Source organism: Protopterus annectens, chromosome 2.part1, assembly GCF_019279795.1.
Source record: "Protopterus annectens isolate FY-2018-M chromosome 2.part1, PAN1.0, whole genome shotgun sequence".
NCBI classification, from domain to species: Eukaryota; Metazoa; Chordata; order Ceratodontiformes; family Protopteridae; genus Protopterus; species Protopterus annectens.
This window is the reverse complement of record NC_056729.1, coordinates 1,917,270,361-1,917,291,513: the sequence shown is the minus strand read 5'-3', so window position 1 is coordinate 1,917,291,513 and position 21,153 is coordinate 1,917,270,361.

The window sequence follows — 21,153 nt, the reverse complement described above, 5'->3', positions numbered from 1 at the left end:
TGTGGTGTGTCAGTGTGATAACTATGTCAAAGTTTATACTAACTGCTTTCAGTTTCTCTGTGAGAATTCTGTGAGTTGAAGCTTTTGAAGTAGCTCATGGACACTGTGCATGAGACAGCCCACATCCCAGATTGTCTCTCTTAACATTTTGGCGGGAAACTTATTAAAAACTAGTGACAAACATTCATTTAGCAGTGTAAATGCATCTAAACATGACAAAACCTTCGCAATGTATTCCACAGACCATCACAGCCTCCCACTTCTTTTCAGAAAGAGAAACAAATTGAATTACAGCTTGCCATTAAATCTTCAGATATTTTGACTGGTTATGAAACAAAACATTATAACTGACATATTTTATGAATAGAGTATTTTCCTGAATCTGTGGTGTGTCAGTGTGATAACTATGTCAAAGGTTATACTAACTGCTTTCAGTTTCTCTGTGAGAATTCTGTGAGTTGAAGCTTTTTAAGTAGCTCATGGACACTGTGCATGAGACAGCCCACATCCCAGATTGTCTCTCTTAACATTTTGGCGGGACACTTTTTAAAAACTAGTGACAAACATTCATTTAGCAGTGTAAATGCATCTAAACATGACAAAACCTTCACAATGTATTCCACAGATCATTACAGCCTCTATGTAAGTGAAATTAAGCCCAAAATTACCAACAAGCAATAAAACTCAACATTTTTGTCCCAACTCAATTTTCATACAAATCCTATTATTCACTGTGCCCACACAATCAAAAGCATTTCTATATATTAATAAAGAAAAGAAAAAGAGAGTAGAAAATAAAAGGGAGTGAGGCAGAAATAAAAAATGTAAGAGAAAGCTGTAAGAAGTATATACAATGGAATGTTACTTACTGTTTATATTAATAGAGTTAAAAATAAAACATATTATTTACTCTTATTTAGTTCTAATTATTATTAGTTAAAGCATGACAGATTATTTACAAACAAGCATAAGCAGTATAATCAAGAAAGTATCATTAGAAATAGCATTTGAAGAACATATAAACTTTTACAAGGAATAAATATGTTATTATTCTATTAATCATATTTTCATTACTGTTGTCTCCCTGCCCTCCTCCACCCTTTACCCACTACATAATCTAAATAGAATGTCATTGTTTAAACAAAGAAAATAAGAAAAGGAGAAGGAAAAAAAAAGGTAAAGATAAAAAAATGTATCAAATTACTAACCTTACTTCTTTTCAGAAAGAGAAACAAATTGAATCACAGCTTGCCATTAAATCTTCAGATATTTTGACTGGTTATGAAACAAAACATTTCTTTGCACATAGAGAATAACTTTGATTAAATCTTTTCCAAAATGTTTGTGGCTTTCTGGAAATGCAGGAACTATATTCAAAAAGATTAATAATGAACTAAAATGATGAGAGAGAAAAAGAAACATATAACAAATCATTTGTTTTTTAGTCTCTTCTTCTTCTCTGAAGTCTTCCATGAAGCTTCAGTTGCCAATCTCTTTAATGAAAAACTAGCCCATTCCATTTCTTCTATTTTATCCAAAATCCTGTTTTCTTTGACAAACAGTAAAGCAGAGTCTAAATCATCAAAAACCTTAGGACCATCAGGAAGGAAGATTTTAAGCTTGGCAGGAAACAGAAGGTATGTTTTAAACTGTGCTTTTTTAAGCTCCCTTATTAGTGGCAGAAAAACTTTTCTTTTAGCTATTACCATGGAAGAATAGTCATTGTCAAAATGCACAGTTGTCCCATTAATCTTAACAGGGGCTTTAGCCCAAGCAGATTTAAGAACCATCTCTTTATCAAAAGATGATAGAAATCTAACTATAACTGATCTAGGATATTTTTTGTTAGAGTTAGTATTAGCTATAGATCTATGTGCTCTTTCGATACCAAAAGAGAATGCTTCTGGTAAGTCTAAAGTTTTAGGGAGCCAAGTTGTTAAAAAAGAAGTAATATTGTTACCTTCAATATTTTCTGGCAGTCCAAAAATCCTAATGTTATTGCCTAAATCTATTTTCCAGGTCATCCAGCTTTGTTTGTAAATGTGTATTTTGTTTCAGCAGAAACTCAATGTTGATTTCCTCTTCTTGGATTCTATTTTCCATGTCATTCACAGCTTCTTCTATGCCTGTCATCTGGATCTTCTGTTGTTGCAGGTCTGTATGTAACAGGTCTATTTGTTTTGTAGTTTTTCTATGAAGGTGTCTATTTTAGTATCCATTTTATCCATTTTATCAGTAAGTTGCTGGATTATAATTATCAGAGACTGAAGTTCTTTCTTGATGCTGGAGTCTTGAGAATTTGTCTTACTGGAACTCATTTCAGACTGATAAACTGACAGGAAAATTTCCACAGTGATTTCTGACAGGAATATTGTTAAGATTTCCTTTCTTTTTTAGATATAGTTCAAGAACTATATAAAACAAACATATTTAGAAAGAAAATTACTTCAAAAATTAATTTTTTAAGTAATTAATTCCTGTCAGTGTAATGAAATTGGTGGAGCTGAAGAAATCTGCTGCTATCCTGTGTTCATCCTTGGCCACGCCTCCGCTCTCTTTCTTGACCTATCGAAAGCCTTCGACATGGTCAATCACCAGCAGCTGCTCCATACCCTGGAAACCCTACATCTTAGCAACTTAACTATAAGTTGGTTTAATGCTTACCTCTCTGGTAGAAAACAAGCTGTTCAATGGCAAAACAGGCTATCGGACCTACTCCCCAATAATACTGGTGTTCCCCAGGGCTCTATACTCGGTCCCCTTCTCTTCTCTGTCTTTATAAATGATCTTCACTCAGTCATACCCAAAGCCACCTGCATTCAATATGCAGATGACTCCACCCTGATCTGCTCTGACGTCTCTCTCGCCAAACTCCAAGCTACAACCCAGAACTGTTTTACTATAGTTGAAAAATGGTTATCAGAATTAAAACTCATACTTAATCCTACTAAAACCAAGTTATTACTATTTTTCCCCACTGTAACTACCTCCCAAGGAAAAGAACCTCCAAATGCCAACAACCCAACCTTCCATGTGTCTTCCACCAATGGCACCATTATAGAACCTGTCTCCCACACCAAACTACTAGCTGTGACCATTGACCACAAGCTTAAATTTGATACGCACGTCAGCCTGACCATTAAGTCTGTAAACAAGAAACTCGGGTCCATGTATAGAATAAAGAACTTCTTAACCCCACACACCAAACTAACTATCGCTCGCACCCATCTCCTCTCCACCCTCCTATATGCCTCCCCGATACTTTCATTCCTCAACAAGAGAGAGCTTAATAAACTCTCTACAGCCTATAACCATATAGCCAGATTTATAATGGGAATGCCTTATCGAACCCACCACTGCCTAAACCTAAAGACAGGAAAAATCAACGAAGTCAAGTAATGGATCCAGCTAGTCAAACTTATCAAACAAGAACGTCCTTTATTAATTTCAGTTAGCGCTTTCACCCAACAAGGGCTTCTTCAGACTGTACAAATTGTTCTTAAAGCACAGTCCATATATAGTCAGGCCAATTAGTCATTCAAATAATTAATTAACTAATCACACAATGTTACGCTAATATATTCCAAACTCTTATGCTTAAAAGCATGAAATGCATTAAACACTCTATACTAATATACGCATTGAAATGTTCATATTGAAAATTATATTAAATTAAATTATACATATTGTATTATAAACTTCTTTCATTTAAATCATTTAAATCAACTTCATTCATTTAAATCAAATTTCACAACTACATGTCATTCATTATTCATCCACAAGATGGTGTTATATTGCTGTTTCATGTCTTAACATTCTATGCATTTTTAAAACTGTCATACACAAATTCATATATAGACTACTCAAGTTCTGATCTCTAAAAAAACATAAATTAATTTGATTATAGATATAAAACTTCAAAAAATTCAATCATTTAAAAATGTACTTTGTATGTATAAAATGCTTTGTGTATATAAAAATCTATATATAAAAAACTGTATACGCTAAGAAACATCTTCAAAACCTGTATACATAGAGTCTTGGAGCTCAATGTTTCAGACCTCTACCTATTCTCCTTTTCTTTAAAAATGGATGTAGGCTGACACTGTCATTAAGGCCAGGGGGACAATCAGCCTTGCATCTAATAATCCATCTAGTCTCTAGTTCTAAAGTATAATTTTCTAAATCCCCTCCACTTGGTGTATTATTAACAGTTTGTAAGACAAAGAAACTAAATTTGTGTGTACTACCTCTCGCCTTGTAATGTTTAGCTAGGGCATTTCGCTCATCACCTATCCTCATACAATAATCATGCTCCCTTATCCTTTCTCTAAACTGTCTGTTCATTTTACCAATGTAAAACGCTGTGCAGGATCAACACTGGGCTAGGTAGATCACATTTTCTGTCCTACATGTAGTACCAGTAAAAAAGTTGAAGATTCTGCCAGAGGGTGGTAGTTTAAACTTGGTATCAGTGTTGATTAATCTACACTGGTTGCAACTATGACAAGGAGTCGTATTAGTAAGGTGTGTTAACTGTTCATCTCGAAATTTATGACATAAGATTCTTTTTAGATTCAATTTATTTTTATAACTGAATCTAGGTCTCTCACCAACCAAAGTACTGATCTCATCTTCTGTTCCTAATACATGCCAGTGTTTTTCTATAACAGTTCTAATGTTATATACATCTCTGGTGTAAAAGATTGGTAAACTAACCAAGGTGTCTCTACATTCTAATGCCTTATCATTAAAATTCTCTTGGGTTTTTATGTCAATCCTACTAGAGAAATACGGTCGTGCCCTTGTATCTCTCATGCCATAGCCATCTTGTATTGTTCTATCAACTTCACTTGCATTATAGAATCTATCCAATAATCTATTTTTTAGTCTGTCTACCTCCTCATTGAAGCCAGTATTTGTAGGATTGAGCCTGGAGGCCCTCATAATCTGACCTTTTATGACATTGTCAAAAATGTGCTTAGGGTGCATGCTGTCCCTATGCAATAAAGTGTTCCTGAAGCACGCTTTTCTATGTACAGATGTGTTGACAATGCCATTTGTTAACTTCATAACGTTAACATCTAAAAAAGAAATATATTCCCTGGAATAACTCATAGTAAAACTCAGGAAGTTGGTTAATTTATTAATATCTTTCTCAAATTCTAATAATGAGGTCTCACTTCCTCTCCACACCAGAAAGAGGTCATCCACAAACCTCTTGTAAAAGGTGACATATTGTTGAAATAACGTGGAGGGGAACAGGCTCTCCCTTTCCCATTCTGCCATTACAATGTTTAGAGAAAGGATAAGGGAGCATGATTATTGTATGAGGATAGGTGATGAGCGAAATGCCCTAGCTAAACATTACAAGGCGAGAGGTAGTGCACACAAATTTAGTTTCTTTGTCTTACAAACTGTTAATAATACACCAAGGGGAGGGGATTTAGAAAATTATACTTTAGAACTAGAGACTAGATGGATTATTAGATGCAAGGCTGATTGTCCCCCTGGCCTTAATGACAGTGTCAGCCTACATCCGTTTTTAAAGAAAAGGAGAATAGGTAGAGGTCTGAAACATTGAGCTCCAAGACTCTATGTATACATGTTTTGAAGATGTTTCTTAGCGTATACAGTTTTTTATATATAGATTTTTATATACACAAAGCATTTTTATACATACAAAGTACATTTTTAAATGATTGAATTTTTGAAGTTTTATGTCTATAATCAAATTAATTTATGATTTTTTAGAGATCAGAACTTGAGTAGTCTATATATGAATTTGTGTATGACAGTTTTTAAAAATGCATAGAATGTTAAGACATGAAACAGCAATATAACACCATCTTGTGGATGAATAATGAATGACATGTAGTTGTGAAATTTGATTTAAATGAATGAAGTTGATTTAAATGATTTAAATGAACGAAGTTTATAATACAATATGTATAATTTAATTTAATATAATTTTCAATATGAATATTTGAATGCGTATATTACTATAGAGTGTTTAATGCATTTCATGCTTTTAAGCATAAGAGTTTGGAATATATTATCGTAACATTGTGTGATTAGTTAATTAATTATTTGAATGACTAATTGGCCTGACTATATATGGACTGTGCTTTTAGAACAATTTGTACAGTCTGAAGAAGCCCTTGTTGGGTGAAAGCGCTAACTGAAACTAATAAAGGACGTTCTTGTTTGATAAGTTTGACTAGCTGAATCCATTACTTGACTTCGTTGATTTTTGCTGATGTGAATTTGTATTTTACGCAAGCTGAAGCGTTCCTGCTTAAGAATGGTTTACTGATCTTATTAACTTTACAGCAGGAACGCTGCTTCTCTGTGGGACACTATCGTTAATTTGGTAAACCTAAAGACACTTGAATGGTTAGAATTACCCAATATTCTCAAACTCAACCAACTCGCTGAGGCATTTAAAATAATTAACCAACCAGACAAAACCCCCTCACTGAGCAAAATACTTACCCCCTACTCCAACCTAACCTGCCTCAGATCATCTAAAAGTCTCCAGGTACAGACCATTAAATCTAACAACTCGGGAGGTGATGCTCTCTATGCCAATTCCATTGGAAAACTCTGGAATTCCCTCCCAAACAACCTAAGACTCATGACCTCTCTTAATCAATTCAAAAATCACCTCAAAGAATTCCTTAAGTCCCACTGGCTATGCCCCTGTACTAAACCAGACTAACACCAAATGTCCAGGACCACCTAAGCCTCTTCCCATCCCAGAGTTATCTTTTTTCCCTTAAGGTTGCACAATGTAACCATGTTAGACTATCTACATAAGCTTTGTACCTGTTACTCAACAGTATGTAAAGCCAATTGTTTTTTGTCTTTATGTTAATAATATTTACCTCTGCTTGTATATGATATGTACCTTCTTTTCTTCTGGAGCTTTTCTCCCCGGGCCTCTACTGAAAAAGGACATGTATCCAGCTAGACTAGCCCGGTCAACAAATGTAAAATAAAATAAATAAATAATAAATAAATAAAAATCACTACCAAGTAGTGTGTAGCAAATACTACCCTGAGATTGTGATAGACAAATATGCATAATGTGTGTTTCCCCCCTACAGCTGCAGCAGAGAGGCCTGTGAATGTTGAAGCCCATGGTTGCAGACTGCTGCTACACTGACTCGTGAGTACAAATCTATTTTGCAGTATATTGTTAAAATAGCTAAGAAGGAGTACATTGCTTACTGCTAGTAGGTATACTGTTACTGTGTGAACTGAATAAATAAAAAAGTATGACTGACGAATACTGAAGTACAATAAAGACTGTTAAAAAACTGTTGTGTTTATTCTGGTATGTTGTTGTAGACATATATATATATATATATATATATATATATATATATATATATATATATATATATATATATATATATATATATATATATATATATATATATATATATATATATATATATATATATATATATATATATATATATATATATATATATATATATATATATATATATATATATATATATATATATATATATATATAATGTATGCAGGTTCTTTACAGCAAATATGGCTGTGACAACATACATGAACTGTGGTTCATCTGTGAACAAGCTGTTAGAGAAACTGTAAATGGTGTAGCTATAAAACGAGATATAAATTAAATGTGAAATATATACTGCACTAAGCTCTGAACTCTGAATAGCAATATGTAAAGTATCAAAGTGTATTCCATGCAGCATTGCCTTGTGTTAACCTTTGCTTTCCAGGTTGTCGTAATCCAAAGGAGTAATGTACAGAACAATAACTATCTGTCATGCATGCATCACAGGATTACAAGTTTAGACTGGCTAACCAAGAGACTATTAGGCAGAAACCAGTGAAACAAAATACAGCAGTTCCCCAGTAGCTCAGTGTGATGAGAGATAGCTTAGTTGTTAATTCTGCACACCCAGACACGGTTCAAATCCAAGGAGTGGTACTAAGATGTGTGCATATCTGCACACAAGGAATCAGGAATAAATGTAAAAACAGTCAAGTAGTGTTAACAGATACTTTCCCCACAGGTTTATAGGTAAGTAAATTTTACCAGTAGCTGTATGAGCTGTATACTAATAAACTGTGCACAATTGTTCAATTGTCCCACCACATGCCTGCAAATGACAGCAGGGTAGGTACATACAACAGGCACAGTAGGGTAGGTACATACAATATGCACTCTTCCTGAATAATATGTCTCATCTGTACAGATATTCACTGAATGTCCAGATATTTGTCGGAGATGTTTGCTCCATTTCACATAAAGCAGTGTTGCCATAGCAACTCAGTTGCAAACCATTATAGACTGAAGTTAAAAATAATGATAGATGTACAAGTGTCAGATGTCATGTCACATCCATCAGGAAAGCCATGCAATTGCAAAACCTGTTATTTTATCAACTTTCTAAGTTTGTAAGAGCAATATATAAAAATTGTCCATATTTATTGGCCTTTGTCCCACTCGTATTTATGGCTTTGTCCAGATGTCATGCCCTAAGAGGTTAAGAGGTATGTTCCTGATACATGTCTCTCAAGTTTCACGCTGTCACAACTAGTGGTCACTCCTGCAAATAATCCTGGATACAGATAGGAAACCAGTTAATGTGTGCCAGTAGCACACTCACATAATAGCAGTTCAGGGTACCCCTCCTGTGCCGGATATGTAACCCTGACATGCAAAAGTCCCCTCTAGTCATGTACCCAGAGGTGTCGCAGTTTGCCTTATACCATTCCAGACTGACAGTTTAATTGGTATGTTTGTACTACAGAAGCTCTGGACATAGGTAGATATAAAGTGAGGGCAGACCCATAGAGTATTGAGCAGTACTGTTGTGGAAAATTTAAGCATAAACAGATGTTAATGGATTTCCTGTCTCACTACCCCTCATCTGCATCAATAATCATTACTCATATACTATGGGTATGTTGTGCTCCAAACCTAATGTTGGGATTTGTCTTATATTATTGTTACTATGTTTGATTGCTTGCATGTTAAAATACCTTGTTCAAATACAATTGTTGGTGGCATGTTGCCGTCAATGTTACTGGCATGCTGTTACAATGCATACTGTTGTTCCATTTATGCATGTGTTCTGTTTGCTATGCAACTGTTTAAAATCTGTTTTATGGGGTTAATTGGAACACTCATGCATGCTGTTATAACTGATCTTGAAATGTGTTGTTCATGACTAACCAACATATTTTGTAAAACCTCAACACCATAGCACATTTGGGAAGGCAGATTCCAGCGGATCCACCTCTCCTGCCTCAGCTGTCCGTAGCACTGGGCCACAGCATGTCTGGGACCCTACCCAGATCTCCCTCGCCCTCTGGTTCTGCACCACCTTCAGGTGGAACCACCTCAGGGAATGGGGCCCACCCCCCCCAGGAGTGGGCGCATACAGGATACTGTCACCTGCAGTCAGGTCCGGGGTTTGGTGGGCAGCACCCTTTGATCTGGGTTTGGAGAGAAGCTGCGCCAGATTGAGGGCTACCTGGTGAACCTTGAGGGGCAGGCCACCCCCTCCTGTCCAGAGTCCAGCACAGCCACCTTTGGGGCCATGAAGGTGCAATGGTGACTGCCTATGGGTGGGGATCCTTTTACTGCATGACATCTGGAGAAAGCCTGACATACTTGGGGGACAGAGGCCCAAAAACAGGGGCATATTTGAAATATTGCTGTTATAAACTGAGAAAGTTGCTGGTGTAGCAGGCTTTGTTGTAACATATGTAGTAGCAAAGAAAATAGCACCGGCTACCTGATACAGAACTGTCTCACACAAAACAATCAGATATAAAGAAAAACAGGCTGAGCCAGTCACCATGGCTGATATAAATCCACTTTAATTGTACAGACAAAAAGTAAGTGCTTTCACAACAGGACTGAGCTTGAAGAGCAAAGATGGATACTCAAATTGAATGCACATACCTCTCCAGGGATTAATGAAGCAGTGTCCCTGAAACCCTTTTTAAAAGCTAGGACATTTAAGCATTAATGAGTTATTATTAGACAAATGTATTTTGTGCTATACTTTTTACTATTTTTTAAAATGAAGTCTTTAATATGAAGTTTTAGCATGCATAGTTGAATAACTGATGTTTTTAATTAATGTTTTAATTGATTATTGAATGTAAAACAGTAGGTGTATGAAAGGATTTTATTTGAGTCTGATGAAGCGGTCGAGAAGATCGTGAAAGTGCTTACTTTTTTGTCTCTACAATTAAAGTGGATTTATATCAGCCATAGTGACTGGCTCAGCCTGTTTTTCTTTATATCTGTTTGTTGTAACATATCTTTTCTGAGGGATATGAAGTCAGAAACAAATGGATGTTACCATTTAGTGACTGCAATCTCCAGAGTATGCAGCTGATTCGCCAAAGACAAAAATGTCTGAGGAACACACCAAACATAAGAGTCCTAACTCTGGCCATTCTGCAGATACTCCTACAGTTGAGCGTTATGTCAACCACATAACACTGCCAGACTTAAAAGCATCCAGAGAAGTCATGTCCACACAAACCTTGTTAAACTAGCATTAATCCAACTGTATAACAGCAATACTTACTATCTGTCCCTATATCTGGAACATTTTCCCCCATTTTGTTGGGCTATCTCAACAGTTTTCATTGTTCATAGGTTCATAGGTAGGTACTAGGCTATTGGCCCTAGGGCCTATATAAGCCTAGCCAAAAATGTACCCTGTCTTTTGCCACCCAAGAAATTTATTTTCCTGTGCCCCTGTCGAGTAGAGCCACAGAAGTGATCCCCAGGGTGAATTTCCTATCTCCCCATCCAATCATCAAGATTTTCCTTGAAGAGTGCTAATGAGGAGCTCTGTTTGACATAGATACGTAGTCTATTCCAGAGTATGGGAAGTCTCTGGGACAGGAATCTATCCCCCCAGCATGTTCTGTTTATTGTGGTGACAAGGTTTAGGTCCCTAGAGCGTGTAGCTCAGAGGCATTGGGATTTCTTTAAGTGGAGCATGTCCAACAGCTCTGGGTTTGACATAGCTTTGTATGTTAGGCAGAGATCACCTCTGAGCAGGCAATATGAGACGTAGAAAAGCTGGAGTTTTTTGAGACGATCTGCGTAGGGCATCTGTTTGAGGCCAGTAATCCTCTTTGTGAGGTATTTCTGTGGCCTTTCCAGTTGTTGTAGATGTCTTGTGAGGTATATACCAAAAGGGGTGTTGCACTCTATAATGGGTCTAATGAGTGATGAGTAGAGGGGAACAATGACCTCTTTTTTCTGGATGAAAACCCTTTTGTAATGAGGTGAGACACATAGAAGGATTTCCTGACCACTGTGGCGATGTGATTATCAAAGATGACTACGGTCCACCTGTGTCCCAAGGTCTCTTATCACGTTTTCAGCATTAAGTAGACTACCAGCTATGTGGTAGTTAATGGGTACAGAGTTTTTACCAAAGGGGATGACAATACACTTTTTGGCATTGAGCTTCAGGCCATAGCTTTGACACCAGGCATCTGTCTCAATGAGGCCCTTTTGTAGTATGTCCACATCATTAGGAGTTTCGACTATGGCTTCTAGTTTGCAGTCATCTGCAAACTTTGTTAGCCAGAGACCTTCTGTGTTAGCCTGTACTTCAGAGAAGTAGATACCAAACAGGAGAGGACCCAGGACTGAACCCTGTGGTACTCCACTTTTCACTGGTCAGAAGTCGGATTTGCAGTCTGCTACTTTCACAATATGGGTTCTGTCCATGAGCCAGTTAGCAACCCATCTTGTGACATAGGGATTTATACCTAGTTTAATGAGCTTATCTATAATTCCAGATTGGAGGATGGTGTTGAAAGCCTTGGTGAGATCTAGATAAGCTGTGTGAACCACCTTACCCTCATCTATGGCTTTGGTGACTGCTTCAAAGAGGTCAATCAGGTTTAGGAGACATGATCTACCTTTTACAAATCCGAACTGGGTAGGGTCCAGAGTTTGCAGATTACCAATGTCTTTGTTTATGAGTTCCATGATGATACGCTCCAGGGGCTTGCAGACCAGGCTCATCAGGCTAATGGGGTGGTAGTCCCCGGGGTCTGTTGTGACTCCCCCTTGTAAGAGGTATTTCCAATTTCCCTCTGTGATACTGTTGTTCACACACCTCCATGAAGTCCCCCTTACAGTCAAGGAACAGGGGCAATGCCCACATGATGTACTCAGTTATAGGAGTGTCTTGCCATGCCATTGGCTATAGGAATAACAACACAGCTGTTCTGCATGCACTTAGCAAGTGGAGGAAAAGGAATTGGTGCACAGGTCATCAGTTGTGCGTGAGCATTACCTACAAAAGGCAAGCTGCTACCTATGCAAAACAGATGTATACCCTACATATTGGAGAGAGAGAGAGAGAGAGAGAAAGACAGACAAAAAAACAACTCTATAGACCAACACAAATTGGAATCAAACCAATTATACTTGGAAAAAAAAAGGTATGCCAAACAAGTAAGCATGTAATGGAATGCAGCAGGGGGTATGCAATAATGGGAAATAGGGAGTTCAACAGATATGTCCAACAGGACTTGCTGTACTGATATATTGCTGATCAGAACCTATGGGCATAGCATCTGGGTATGTCTGCCGTGACACAAATCACAGATCAGGCCCCTGAGTCACCCCAGGAAAGAATGGATCACATATGACTACTACTGGAGTGTGTGTTGAACAATACTGACTGTGACACTGCTAGGCCAGCTACTGGAATGTAGTAGACATCCATATGTTACTTGTGAAGACACATTTGCCTCAGAAATGTGAGAGACCTATACAGGGTATTTGCATAGTAAACTACTGTTGCAGACATGTGTGTTGAACTGCATGTGATATACTGAGCTCATACCATTCAACTGTCCAGTGTCATGCACACTGACCATATGTGTGCCTCATATTTGTAGTCATTTACTCATAGAGTTATGTTATGTCTGGCAAATCATTGGTAAATCTGTGAAGAGTGACATTACAATATCTCCTTCTCTTTCTTTTGGCTGTTCCCATTAGGCATCACCACAGCAGATCATCCATCTCCATTTCTTCCTGTCCTCTGCATCTTTCTCTGTCACACCAACCACCTGCATGTCCTCTCTCACCACATCCAGAAACCTTAGCTTAGGCCTTCCTCTTTTCCTCTTACCTGGCAGCTTCATCCTTACCATCCATTTCCCAATATACTCAGCATCCCTCCACAGCACATGTCCAAATCAGTGTAATCTTGCCTCTCTGGATTTGTCTCCAAACCTTCCAACCTGGGCTGACCCTCTAATATACATATTCCTAATCTTGTCCACCCTCGTCACACCCAGTGCAAATCTTAACATCTTTAACTCTACCATGTCCAGCTATGACTCCTGCCTTTTTTTCAATGCCACTGTCTCCAACCTATATAACATAACTGGTCTCACCACCTTCTTGTAGACCTTCCATTTCACTCTTAATGGTACTCATCTGTCACAAATCACTCCTGACACTTTTCTCCACCCTCTCCATCCTGCCTGTACTCTCTTCTTCATCTCTCCCCCACACTCATCATTAATCTGAACTGTTGATCCCAAGTATTTAAACTCATCCACCTTTGCAAACTCTACTCCCTGCATCTTCACCATTCCTCTATCCTCCCTCTCATTCACACACATATATCCTGTCTTAGTCCTGCTTATCTTCATCCCTGCCCCCTCCAGAGCACATCTCCACCTCTCCAGGGTCTCCTCAACCTGTTCCCTACTCTCACTACAGATCATATCATCTGCAAACATCACAGTCAACAGAGACTCCTGTCTGATCTTGTCTGTCAACCTGTCCAACACCACTGCAAATAAGACAGGGCTCAGAACTGATACCTGATGTAATCCCACCTCCACCTTAAGCACATCCGTCAATCCCACTGCAAAACTCACCACTGTCAGACTACCCTTGTACATATCCTGTAGCACTCTTACATATTTCTCTTCCACTCCTGACTTCCTCATGCAATACCACAACTCCTCTCTAGGCACCCTGTCATATGCTTATTCTAAGTCCACAAAGACACAATGCAACTCCTTCTGACATTCTCTGTACTTCTCCATTAACACTCTCAGAGCAAACATCGCATCTGTAGTACTCTTTCCTGGCATGAAAGCATACTTCTTAACCTAGCTTCCACTACTCTTTCCCATAACTTTATGCTGTGCCTGATCAATGTTATCCCTCTGAAGTTACTACAGTTCTGCACATCACCCTTATTCTTAAAATCAGTACCCAAATACGTTTTATCCACTCCTCATGCATCCTCTCACTTTTCAAGATTTCATTAAACAATCTGGTTAAAAACTCCACTGACATTTCTCCTAAACACCTCTATGCTTCCACGGGTATGTCATCTGGACCAAAAGCCTTTCCATTCTTTATCCACTTTTTAGCTATCCTTACTTCCTCCTTGCTAATCCATTGCACTTCCTGATTCACCATAACCACATCATCCAACCTTCTCTCTCTCTCTCATTCTCTTCATCCATCAGCCCCACAAAGTACTCTTTCCATCTGTTCAACACACTCTACTCACTTGTGAGTATGTTTCCCTCATTATCCTTTATCACCCTTCTCTGCTGAACATCTTTCCTAGCTCAGTCCCTCTGTCTAGCCAATTGGTACTGGTCCTTTTCTCCCATCCTTAGTGTCCAACCTTTCATACAACTCTTCATACACCTCATCCTTAGCCTTCACCACCTCTCTCTTTGCCATGCACCTCATCTCCTTACACTGCTGTGTACTTTCTTCATCTCTCTGACAATCCTACTTATTCTTCGCCAACCTCTTTCTTTGCATACTTTTTTGTACTTCCTCATTCCACCACCAGGTCTCCATGTCATCCCTCCTCTCTCCAGATGTCACACCAAGCAGCTTTCTAGTCATCTCCCTTACTAGCTCTGCTGTGGTTACTCAGATATTCAGTAACTCTTCACTGTCACCCAGTTCCTGTCTTAACTCTTCCCTGAACACAACCTCACAATCCCCCTTTTTCAGTTACCACCATTTCATCCTTGCTGCTGCCCTCACACTCCTTCTCCTCTTCTTGATCACCAATGTCATCCCGCAGACCAACATTTTATGCTGCCTCACTACATTTTCCCCTGTCAGCACTTTACAGTCTCCAGTCTCCTTCAAACTGTCCCACCTGCATAGGATATAATCCACCTGTGTGCATCTTCCTCCACTCTTGTATGTCATGTCACCCTATGCTCCTCTGTCTTGTTAAAATACATATTCACCACAGCCATGTCCATCATTTTTGCAAAATTCACTACAATCTCACCTTCTCCATTTCTTTGCTTAACACCATACCTATCCATCACTTCCACATCCCCTTTGTTCCCTTCACCAACATGCCCATTGAAATCTGCTCCAATCATCACTCTCTCACTCTTGGGTACAATAATCACCACTTCATCCAACTCACTCCAAACTTTTTCTGTCTCATCCATCAAACATCTAACTTGTGGAGCATATGCACTAACAACATTCATCATTACACCATCAATTTCCAGCTTCATAAACATCACTATCCAACACTATTTTCACCTCCAAAAACACTCTTGGCATACTGTTCCTTCAGGATAACCCCTACACCATTTCTCCTCCAATCCACACCATGATAGGACAATTTGGACATGCCTCCGATACACCTAGTCTTACCCCCTTTCATCTGGTCTTTTGAACACACAATATATCAACCTTCCTTCTGTCCATCATATCAGCTAGCTCTGTTCCCATACCAGTCATACTGCCAACATTTAAAGTCCCTATCCTCACTACCACATTCCTAGCCTTTCTCCTCTGTGAATGTTGGACATCTTCCAGAATATGTCTCTGAATGCAAAGGCTATTGTGCTATCAAATGACTTAAGTGTGTTACAGCAATATTAAGAAAGTGTCACTAATTTTGGCCCATTGCCCCCATGTATGTGTGGTGTCCTCCAGATGTCCTGCTCAAACAGGTTAAGAGGAATGACTGAGCAGCAAAAGTGTAAATACAATGTGCCATACTGACATAGAAGAGAAATGTATATCAGTTATTACCTATGCACATGTATGTATGAATAGGTGTACCTGGCTGCTTCATAACAACAGACATGGGATGCTAAATGTCAGGTGAATAAGCTGTACATGTTGTACATGTGTGTAATCTTAGTTTCTGTGCATTCAACAGAGTTAAATTTCTACAGCTACTGGTTGCTGCAGTGCCCTGACACAGACATTGGTACTAAAATAAGCCTGATTATCAGGTTGAAACTGGAGAGGTGTCCAGCTGTGTTATGACGTTGTGTCCATGCCTACTACAAACAGCTATATGACCACCTACATAGCTGTATGAACTCTGCAATACCTTACTTGTAAAACCTGCCTCCACCAAGGTAGAGTAATCCCCTTTGCTGGACAGCAGCAATACACAAACCACATAATTGGTCACTATATTGGCTGTACAGGGCAAAGTAGGAGCAGGCACCAACTTGGCAGCAAGTCAACCTTTGTCTGAATGAGCATATAAGGGCACAGGTGGATTACTGTAAGGCTAACTATGAGTACAGATTGGACACATCCACCGCAGGCAATTACAAGGCCATCTTCACATATGTATGCAATCTCAGAGGCAGCAACCCAACCCACCTGTAATGGTGGTCAGTCACACTACATGCACACACACCATAGCTATAGCCAACCTGCTGCAGACAGGTTTAGGACAAACATCACCCCCTGGATCACCATCAGTGTAGGTGGATATGCACAGCACGTGCACCCCCTCCCCTCATCATCAGGAAGCAGGTGCATACTGCCTAACCAAAGTCAACAAAAGCAAGTCTCCATGGGACCCGATGACTTTCCTGTCTGCATCCTACATGAACTCAAGCATATGCTTCCAGCTCTATTACACACTTTATGCAAGCAAAACCTGAGCAACATTGACATCCCATCTACAAGGAAGATGGCCACTGTCAACCATCTACACAAATGTGAATGATGAATGGTGGTTTATGCAATGTACTGGCCCTCATTGGGGGGGAACATGAGACATCAGGACCAGAAGTGAAATGCAGGTTCATACTGTGCCGATAGATGACAGGGAGGTGTATGATGAGGTTGTAAGTGGTGGCCAATGAGAGGCAATATTGAAATGCTGGCTCTGTAAATAACTCTGGGAAATTTCTGATGTCTTATGACGTGTCTCCCTGTTTGTGTCTTCCAGGTGTCATGCAGTGTCAGCCAGCATATACTGCAGATGAGAATGCAGCCATCACCAATGCCATAATCCAGCCCCATGTGGTGCTGTTCGGCCATAGACGACAAAATCTGCAGAAGCGGACTTCCCTGTGGGATGACCTTGTCCACAGAGTTAACACCTTGGGCCACCATGGCGACTCATATGATCAGGTCAAGCATCAGGCAACTGACCTGATATGTTGTGTCTCTCAAGCAACAATATCATGGATCAACAGACTGCCTCTTCAAGCAATGGATGCCAATCTGCCTTCTTTAACTTAGAAAAAGCCCTTAAAGGGCTAAGAGCAAATATTTGGCATTTACGTCTTTTCAAGGCTTATTTACATAAAAAATTAGTACCACGTGGACTTAGAATTAAGCTGAAGCCCATGGTCAGCAGATCTGAAGAGAGGTTGACCAATGAGTGGTTTGAGGCAGTCCAAGAAGGATCTATGAAGTTTGTACAAATATTGTCAGATTATTATGAAAGGACAATAGATTCAAATATTGCAGAGATCAAAGATCTTAGCAGCATTTGTAAACAATTTGAATCTAATAGTAATTATGGCACGTTGGTAGCCAACTTATCTAAGGAACTGACTCAGTATGACAAACTGACGAAAGAAAGAAAAGTCAAAAAGTTTAATCGGGACGTCAATGATTATGCTAGGGGACACCCTTTTGAACTTCAGAAGTCAGTGAGATTTAAGGATATGTCCATGGGTAAGGGCGGTGCGAGAACAAGTAAACGACCTAGACCAATTCTTAAAAATAAGGAGCAGACTTATACCAGTACCTCGGGTGATGAGTCTTCCCCCACTGATAGTGAGGGTATTACTTCTGACCATTCACCCTATAAAAAAAAAAAAGAAGTAATATACCTACCCCTTTTGGGGTAAGAAGAAACGACACGGGGGGAGGAAACACCCTAATAGGTCCAGAATTGGAGTCAATGGATGGAATAGTTCAAGCTTTTCTAAAATAGATGATACTACTTTTCATAATGTCCTCAATCTGTCTAAGGTTCAGCTAACTTTGGAACAAGAAAAAATACTTAATAAAGGCTTAGGGTTTGTACCTGGTTTCTTTTGTGATCAGTATCAAATAGTAAAAGATGTTTTGGATTTTTGCCGTTGTTTGAATCTCAAGATATTCTTTGCAGATAAGGTGAACAACACAGCCCAAAGATCTACTGAATTTAGGTTTTTAAAATCTACATTCCAACCTCCTGCCAATATGCATGTTATTGCTTTCCAACAGGCTGTACTTAGGGACTTACATTTTCCACCTTATGGCTTCAATATTCTCAAAGATAATATCCAAGAGACAGAAAGACAGGCACTTGAGGAATTAAGAAATAACAATAACATCGCAATCGTCAAGGCAGATAAAGGTGGGGCAGTAGTGCTTTTGGATATGGATTATTATACACAGGAAGGGTTACGACAGTTATCTGACAAGAAATGTTATATGAAAATGGACATTGATCCGACCACTACTTTTAAAATAGAGATTGATAAGTTCTTGAGTAGTGCAGTTGAGAATGGTATTTTGTCCGATACGATTGTCAAACATTTGACAGTTAAAGATCCAAATAAACAGATACTTTACTTACTTCCTAAAATACACAAATCTTTGACCTCCCCACCTGGCCGACCTATAGTGTCTGGTCATGGTTCCTTAACTGAACCACTTTCAGCCTTTTTGACAGAATATTTGAAACCACTGCTTGTCCATGTAAGATCTAGAATCAAGGATACCACACAATTTTTACAAATCATAGCAGAGACTGAAATTGAACCCAATTGGCTACTTTGTACATTAGATGTAAAATCATTATACACCAGCATCCCTCATTGGGCGGGTCTCCAAGCATTGCAATACTGGCTGGATAAATCTAACTTATATCGTCCGGGATTCAATACACTTTTGATTTGTATGTGTGAACATGTCCTGAATAAAAACATTTTCTTTTTTCAAGGTGAATGCTATTGGCAGTTACAAGGCACTGCAATGGGGGCATCTTTTGCCCCTATATATGCAGACCTGTTCATGGCCTACCTGGAGGAATATTTAATATATGATACATCTCATAACATCTATATTGTAGAAATGGATATCTGGCGCAGATATCTTGATGATTGTTGGATGGTGTGGCGGGCAGATACAGAATATCTTAAAGAATTTGTGGATTACCTGAATAGCAATATTTGGGGTATTGAATTCACAGTCAATAGCAATAGGTCTACTATTGAATTTTTGGATGTCAATGTATATAGAAAGCCTGATAACACACTTGGCACTAAAATATACAGGAAATATCCTGAATACAACACATTGCTACATGCATTAAGCATGCATCCCCGCCACACTGTCCGGAACATCCCTAAATCTCAATTCTGCCGTATCAAAAGAATCAATTCCAGTCAGGATGATTATGAGCTAGCCAGTTTGGATCTTGCTAATAGATTTCTTGACAGAGGGTATTCTGATTTTGACATTAGATCTGCAAAATATTGGTCTGATAAACGAACAAGGGACCAGCTTTTGGAATACCAGGACCACCAGAAAAACAAAAAAGATGATCAGGTATTGAGACTGGTCACCACATATGGTAGGAATAATCCGATTATTAGAGAAATTGTAGATAGAAATTGGAACATCCTGATGGCCAATGACATTCTCAGACAATATCTTGGGACACGTTGCCAATTTTCTTACAGAAGGGGCAAAAATTTAAGTTCCTTTTTTTCACATTTTAAACATCATGGCAGTGGAGGGGCACGGTATAAACAACTTACAATTATGGGTAAAGAATTGATTGGTACCTTCCCTTGTGGACACTGTATGTCATGCATTGACATCAATAAAACCAAATCTTTCAGTAGTGCCAATACTAGCAAGGTTTATGACTTAAAATTTTTTGGAAACTGTTCAATGAGTTGGGTGATATATCTTGCAACTTGTCATTGTTCTGCATTTTATGTAGGAAAAACTTCCCGGCCCCTTAAAATTAGAATGGGGGAACATAGGAGTAATATTAGAAACAAGAAAATCATCAATGCGCTTTACCAACATACAGTCAAACATCCCACGGCAAAATTCAAGTTCACTATTATTGATAGGATTGTTGGTGATAGAAGTCACCAACAAGGTTGGGAAAATATTTTGACACAAAAAGAAAAATATTGGATTGTACATTTGGGTGCATTATTCCCGCCTGGTATCAACGACCACCTTTAGCTCATTTATACAGATTTTGTTGTCCATAATCATACACTTTTGTCTTTTTATTGATATATACATATTTATGTATTAGCATACAAATGTATTATTCAATATTATATTTTATTTTTAATAACATAACATTCAGCTTTATAACTAGGTATGCTATCATGATGTTTTTTATGATTTTTTTTCCCTCTTAAATGTATATATTTTTTTGGGTCTTAATAGACCACAACATTGTAATTTGGTAGGCTGGTCTTATTTAGACCATTATGTTGCATTTTCATTGGATGATTGGTTTCACTGATACTATAAATAGTATCAGGTGCACTTGTTGGCCTTTTCACTTTTTGTATGCTCCACTGAAGAAGGGGAACCGAAACCGGTTTGGAGCAGGATATATTTTTATATCCTATGTGTGTTTTTTCTATTAAAATATTTTGGAACATTCCTTGCTGGCCGTTGTGTAGTCTTCAGTTGTTTGGTTGGCCGTGCATTGCTCCACGTGAGAGGTTTGGCGTGGTTATAATTTATATCCTCTCTGGAGTGTTCTCCACAGAGAATGTCCTTCAGATTCTTGTTTTTTCTATATCCAAATACAGGATAAGGACCTATTATACTCCTAATTTTATCGT